The following is a 6,407-nucleotide window of genomic DNA, read 5'->3' on the forward strand; positions in this document are numbered from 1 at the left end:
ACATTATCGTGTTAAAAAATGACCTTATGCTCATGATACAATGCAATGAGAGTGAAATAAGGCCAAAAAAGTATATAAATAATATTTTTGGTCTTATTTCACTCTAATTTCATTGTATCATGAGCATAAGGTCATTTTTTAAACACCATGAGATACGAAGCCATGGACAATGAACACTTCCTTTTGTTTCACTTGCATATCAGCTGCGGATTACATATAGTTTACTTAGGCTGCACTTCAAATGAAAACGAGATATTCATGGCCATTAGTGCAAAACTTTGCACTCCGCGCCTCACATACATCGCATAATCCGGAAATTGGGAATCCCCATTCCTCCTCTCTAAAATCAACCCACCCGGTCATTTTCATATGATCCCTGCAAGCTCTGCAAGTGACCTTCCCATAAGCCACCGCAGATCCGTCCTACCCACATGCCCGAGCGTTCGGAAGTGGCCGGACAGGTCTGTTCACTTTCCGCCGCGCGGTAGCACACGGCGCAGAATGAGTAAAAAACTGGCTGACCATCTGCCTTGACCGTGACCCAGGGCCAGGCACGAGCAATGGAGACAGGTTTGCCGGCTGGGAGGAAACTTGTACGGTAACAAAGCAGACTGCAGACATTGGAGGCGGGGCGGGAGGTGAGCGTGTGACATGACGGATAAATGATAAGGAGGTCGGTTATTTGCGAAAATGCATGCATGCTTTGAGTATGATGTCCAAAAACAAGGCATGTGCACTTTTATTATACGAAATAGTGCAGGGACTGTTTTTTATGAACTCGGCACTCGCGTTGCCGGATAAAGTCGCCTGACTTGAAAGAAAAGTGCTTTAGTTCAATATGAATTGTTGGGGTGCATTTAGTGATTTAAGCGGTTGAACATTGTGTGCATGAAAACTACACTAAGTAATCTTTAAAAAGTAAGGCCTCCACAAGCCCTTGTAAAGCCTTTTCTGTGCTTTGCCTGTTAATTTTAATATGAATGGGCGTTTATTTTCAACTTGATTGCATAATGCATACCTATTTCTAGAATTTTTTATTTTTGAAACGCCGCATGTAGCGAACTTCAAACTGCATGCCAGTATGTTCCGGTCTACAGCAGTATAATTCAGTGCGCCGGTTGACCGATTACCGTCCGGCCGACGCATCACGTTAGCCGGTGCGGGCCGGGTCACCAGCTCGACCACGTCACAGCGAGTCGCGTGGGCCGTGGTACCGTTGTCACACGAGACCCGACCTCAGCGCCCCTCCGACCGGCCAGGGACGAGAATCTGAGCCACGTGTCCACCTTCTCTCCTTAATACACCGCCGCAGGCCTACCCAGATCGTCCAGCGGCGCTGGGAAGGTCGTCTCCGACAGATAACTGGACGACACCGGCGTTAGCGGGGCGGCGGGCGGCGCGTGGGGCATCCCAGGGTGGCGGCAGCGACCCCTGACGGGCGTGACCTCAGGCGGCGCGGCGCGTCAGCTGACTAGCCAGCAGACTGGGTCACTCGGGTGTGGAATGTGCCGGACAGCTGCGGAGGACGCCAGGACGCCCCCTATCAGCCGTGACCTCAGAGTGGCCCGGCTGACCCCTGTGCCCCAGTGCCCTTCACAGTGGCGCCGGACGCACAGCGAGCAAAAAAGGACGAGTGGCGTCACTGCGTCTGACACGTTTTGATTCAGCTTTTAGAGTAAATCAAACAGGATTTGGATATTTAGGATAGTTTGGATGTGTTTTATACGGGCGCATTTAATGGCTTAGCTCAGATTACGACATCACAACTTTTTTACATCATGGACGCCGTGCATGAACAGACTGTTACCTTGTCATAGCGTTGCTACCAAGATTGTTTCAAGAATATTAAATCCGATACGTTTTTCTAATGCAGTTAACCTTTTATCACAAATTATTTTGTAAAGAACAAAATTCAAAATAAAAAGGCAACTTAACCTGAGAAGGCCTAGCCGGTTGACCGGCAATCCTGTTAGTGGCACGACAAAAATAATCCTTTCAGGTTCAGGGTTCAAATGCCGCTTTGGATATTTTAACTCTCAAAAAATGCCGCCAGAGAGTGGACAGAAGCTGTCTGATCAACAGGATTCATACAGGAATTAACCATAGCCGCAGGTTGTTTGGTCTCAATCAAGATTCTTTCGAGGCGGTTTCGTCATGCAAAACGGTACAGTCCAAAACCATCGGCCCGTGCAGTGCACCGGCTGCTGGCAGTTTTCCACACCGCAAACCCATCATTCGTCGTTCACCTTCCATAATTCTCACCACCCACTACCTACCCAGTACCCACCACCCACTGCCTACCCACCACCCACTGACCACCACCCACCGCGAGACGGTGCGGGGCCGTGTAGGGTGGTAGCGCCGCTCGGTATAACCAGACTGGGTTAGTAACGGTCAGACGCGCTGGGGACCACGGACAGAGCTCCGAGGCCGAGCCCACGCCGGGCAGCGTTCCGTCAGCTCGAGCTCATTCATCGCCGCGCGGCCCAACGCTGCGTTACGGTGACTGACACCGAATGAGCCAGGTGGCCCACTGAGAACGGTTCGTCATCAATCCTTTCAGGCCGGAGACGGGCGAATGGATGTGGGAGATGTCGCTAAAAGAAAGGTAAATGGCTGTGGTTTCTGAGATTGGTGAGAGTGGGTTAAACCAGCAGGAGAACTGAAGTCCGTCAGGAGGAGCTTGTGATGAGATAATTACTAGCAAATAGCAGCAGCTGCGCAGCTGCAGTTATCATCAAACAGCTATGAATTCGAGGAGGATGATAAAAATGAAACTCCTAAAAACTTTAAGATGAATATATGTATAGTACATTCAAATCATACTATTTTCATACACACTTGTCCTGTTAGGTAAGGTACCTATCAGATATTAACGGCAGCTGTCAACATGAGATGAAACGACAGCTGTCCGTTTAAGATTCCCCGAGGATTAAAAAAAAAAGATTAAAAATGGATGAAAATGGATCCCAATGGATTAAAAACAGAACGCCATATCATTGTAACAATTTTGGATTACAAATAAAAGCTTTGCAATTAGTCCACCGTCATCCAGCGGTTATTCCAAAAGCTATAAATGAAAAACAATGGCCGCAGAATCATAGGTATAAAGAAATTTCCTAAATTTGCCCCCCCCCCCCAAAAAAAAAGATTGTCTTCCCGCTTTGCTAGATTAATAAAACAATATGTGAAAAGTGAACATTTACAACTCCGAATGGGTTCTAAGGTCAGATGCTATTCGACCAATATTAAAAGTCGTCATTGGAAGCCGCAATTACCTACTGGGTTTGGGTTGGCCATTTTACAACTTTTGACAATAAAACACAAGGAACCGATCACAAATAAGATTGAACATCAAACCTTCATTTCGTCGAGCCCCCCCCCCCCCCCCCCCGCGCTCCCACTTCCTGTGACACCTCACGTCTGTGACGTCACACCATTAATCAGCCCGACTCCACAGAGAAACCACGGGCACGGTCCCGGTGACGAGCCCGCCGCTAAAAACGGGTCACCAGATGTATGTCCAGGGCGGACGCGGTCACAGCATCGGCTGAGCGCGTGCAAAAACGGCCTCCCGCTGCCAGCCGCGCCCGCGAGCTGCGGGATGGGAGCTGCGAGACGATAGCTGTGAGCTGCGAGCTGTGAGCCGCCAGCTGCGAAGCTGCGAGTCGCGAGCTGTGATTCGCTAGCTGCGAGTGACTGGTCTGAGGGGTAGTGTACGAGAAGATTGGTGGTATACGGAGCGAGAATGCGAAAACGATAAGGGGCTGATCAATGATCAGTGATCATGAACAAGCAGCCTTCGGCCCTCAGATATGTAGATGCGTGTGCGGCTTCCTTAGGTGTTATAGTGCGTTTGACTGAAAAAATATGTGAAGTCTGTCGCAGCCTTTGCTTTGCCACCTTACTGCTGGGCGGCCGGAGCCAGGACCGCTCCTAGAGGGGTAGATTCGGAGCTGCATTACATAGATCCGGAAGCAGGGGCGGATCCAGGAATTTTCGGGAGGGGGGGGGGGCGGCAAGTCGAAATAGGGGCGACCTGGCAATCCGGGGGCGCTCCATACAAAGGGGGCGCCAAACCGTCAAAATCGGGAGCTAAAAGCCCGCGCCGTGCTAGGGGGCGTTATCGCGCTCCCCCTCAGGTTTTCGCAAATATCTGAAAAACGGCTGCGCGCAGCGCCGCCATTTTCAGCATACCTTATCATGCATCTTTTTTGCACATTTTGTAAAAATGTCTGACGCGGGTGATGGAAGGTCAGGTCACCAGGTTATGCCAAGTGACCTAGCCTAAGAAAAAGTTCAAATGCTTACCATTGCTATACCGAATGAATGATTGCTTTGAACCTTTCAGCGATTGATGAAAGCAACACTATTCATGAAACGTATACCGGGTGGCCCAAAAAAAACGTTCCGAACTTTGGAGGCCTATATCTCAAATTCGAGTGCAAATAACGAGCCAAAATTTTCATCAAGTTTGCGTCACTTCTTTGCGCATTGGTATGCCAAATTATAACACTGTACCATCATTTTCAAGCCAGCAATCTTATGTTGAATTAAGTAAGACGTTTTTGCTTTTTTTGCCGTTGTTGAACGGTAGTAATGATTGGCTTAGACGTACCATGTTAGAAAAAAATAGAAAAATAGAACACGTGAATGATACCAGCACGTGTGCTGTTATTTTAAATATTTTTGTCCCACTTATGTGCCAAATATTCAAATGCTAAGCCAAAATTGCGTTAATGGATGTCATTCGTTTCAACGACAACACAAGTCCTGTTTCGAAGAGAAGGAGCGGCACGGTGCATGGGCTACTGCTGATCGCCCTCCCTTCAAGAAGATCAAATAGTAAACCGACCGAATAAGGAAAAAAGCTAGAGGGAATGTGTCACCCTGAGGCCTGAACCATCAATGAGGCTAGTTGCCAGTAGCAGTCATGGCTGGAGGCCGTGGTGCCGAGATGGAAGTGGCCCGTTCACTCACATTTTTAGTAAACATCTGAGCAAAAAAGTGATTTTTACATGGCATGCTAGAAACACGAACCGTTTAAAAAGTAATTGACCGAATAACATAAAAATCATACCATTTGCTGAAATTATATGCCACATTGACTATTGGAAGTTTCAATGTTGTATCTTTATCACTTTCTGAGAAATATTGATTTAAAATTGGGAACGTTTTTTCTGGGCCACCCGGTATATCTCGGAATTTCGATATCTTAAGGTCAGGTCAGTTGTGCGACGTCTCCATTAGGTAGGTAGGTATAATTAAGTCTTTGGGAGAAAACTGAAAGGCATCTCTTTTGGACGAGCGCCATTCTAGACAATATCAAGCATTGGGATACATATAAAATTAACACACTGAATAAGAACATTGCACCTAGTGTGACCACTCATTATATCCCAGAGGTCATCCCATGTCATGAAATGTCCGCAGCAGTTTTTTTTAATAACTTTTGATAGATTCAAGCTAGAGAGATAAAAACACCTCAGCTGTGTTCAGCTCGACGATACACATCGACTGCTATGCAGCATGACCTTTCCCGGTCAGGTCATGACCTTGACCTGAGGTCAAATTCTCAAAATTACCTTTCATAAGGTCAACCTTTAGTTTGTTCGACGTGTCTCGACGACAGAAACGCAATGCTGGCAAACATAATGTCGAGACTCTCTTGAGTCAAAAGTTATTGCAGGAAAACATTGTTCGTAAAAAGGCTATTTTTAGAGTCTTTTGCCCTCTGAAGGCTAAACCGTTGACCTGAGGTCAAATCTGAGCGCAGCTTGCAGAAACACCTTTAAAAGGGCTATCGAATGCGCTTTTCTGCGGCGCTATAGCTCTTTTGGTTTCCGAGTTATGTGCCGCTGCTTCGAAAACGGAAAATTTTTTGAAACAGGCAACATTTTACCTTTGATGACCTCTGGTGACCTGACATTCGACCTGACCTAAAAAAAATGACCGTTTTGTTTTCGTCCTGTTTTTTTTTTTGACGATCTTTCGAATGCCGCTTATCGCGTGTCACTTCGCGGCCCAGGAGCCGAGTTAGACGAGGGAGTGTGCCCCCCCCCCTCCCCAGCAGGACACGGAAAACTCAGACCACCAGCACGGCACGGGTTAAAAGTCGTAGATGGGCACCGCTACCCTAGCAAAAGATATTAGCAAAAAGGTGGCCTCCAATTACTGGTGCAGTCCTTCTTCTCCCGGTGATGCCCCCTCCTTTTTCTGGAAGCGTCTCACTTATGCTGGTATGCCTCACTTCCCGGGGGCGCCCAACCTCTGCTTGGATCGCCGAATCCATTATGGAGAGACCCACTTTGCTTAAGTCGCCTCATTTCTTCCTTCTAAGAACGACCAATTTGCTGTAGGCGGCCCACTTATCTGGGACGCCCATCTTCTGCTAGAAGTGCCCCTCT

This window comes from Amphibalanus amphitrite, unplaced genomic scaffold (genome assembly GCF_019059575.1).
Source record: "Amphibalanus amphitrite isolate SeventyFive unplaced genomic scaffold, NRLGWU_Aamphi_draft 000212F_arrow, whole genome shotgun sequence".
NCBI classification, from domain to species: domain Eukaryota; kingdom Metazoa; phylum Arthropoda; class Thecostraca; order Balanomorpha; family Balanidae; genus Amphibalanus; species Amphibalanus amphitrite.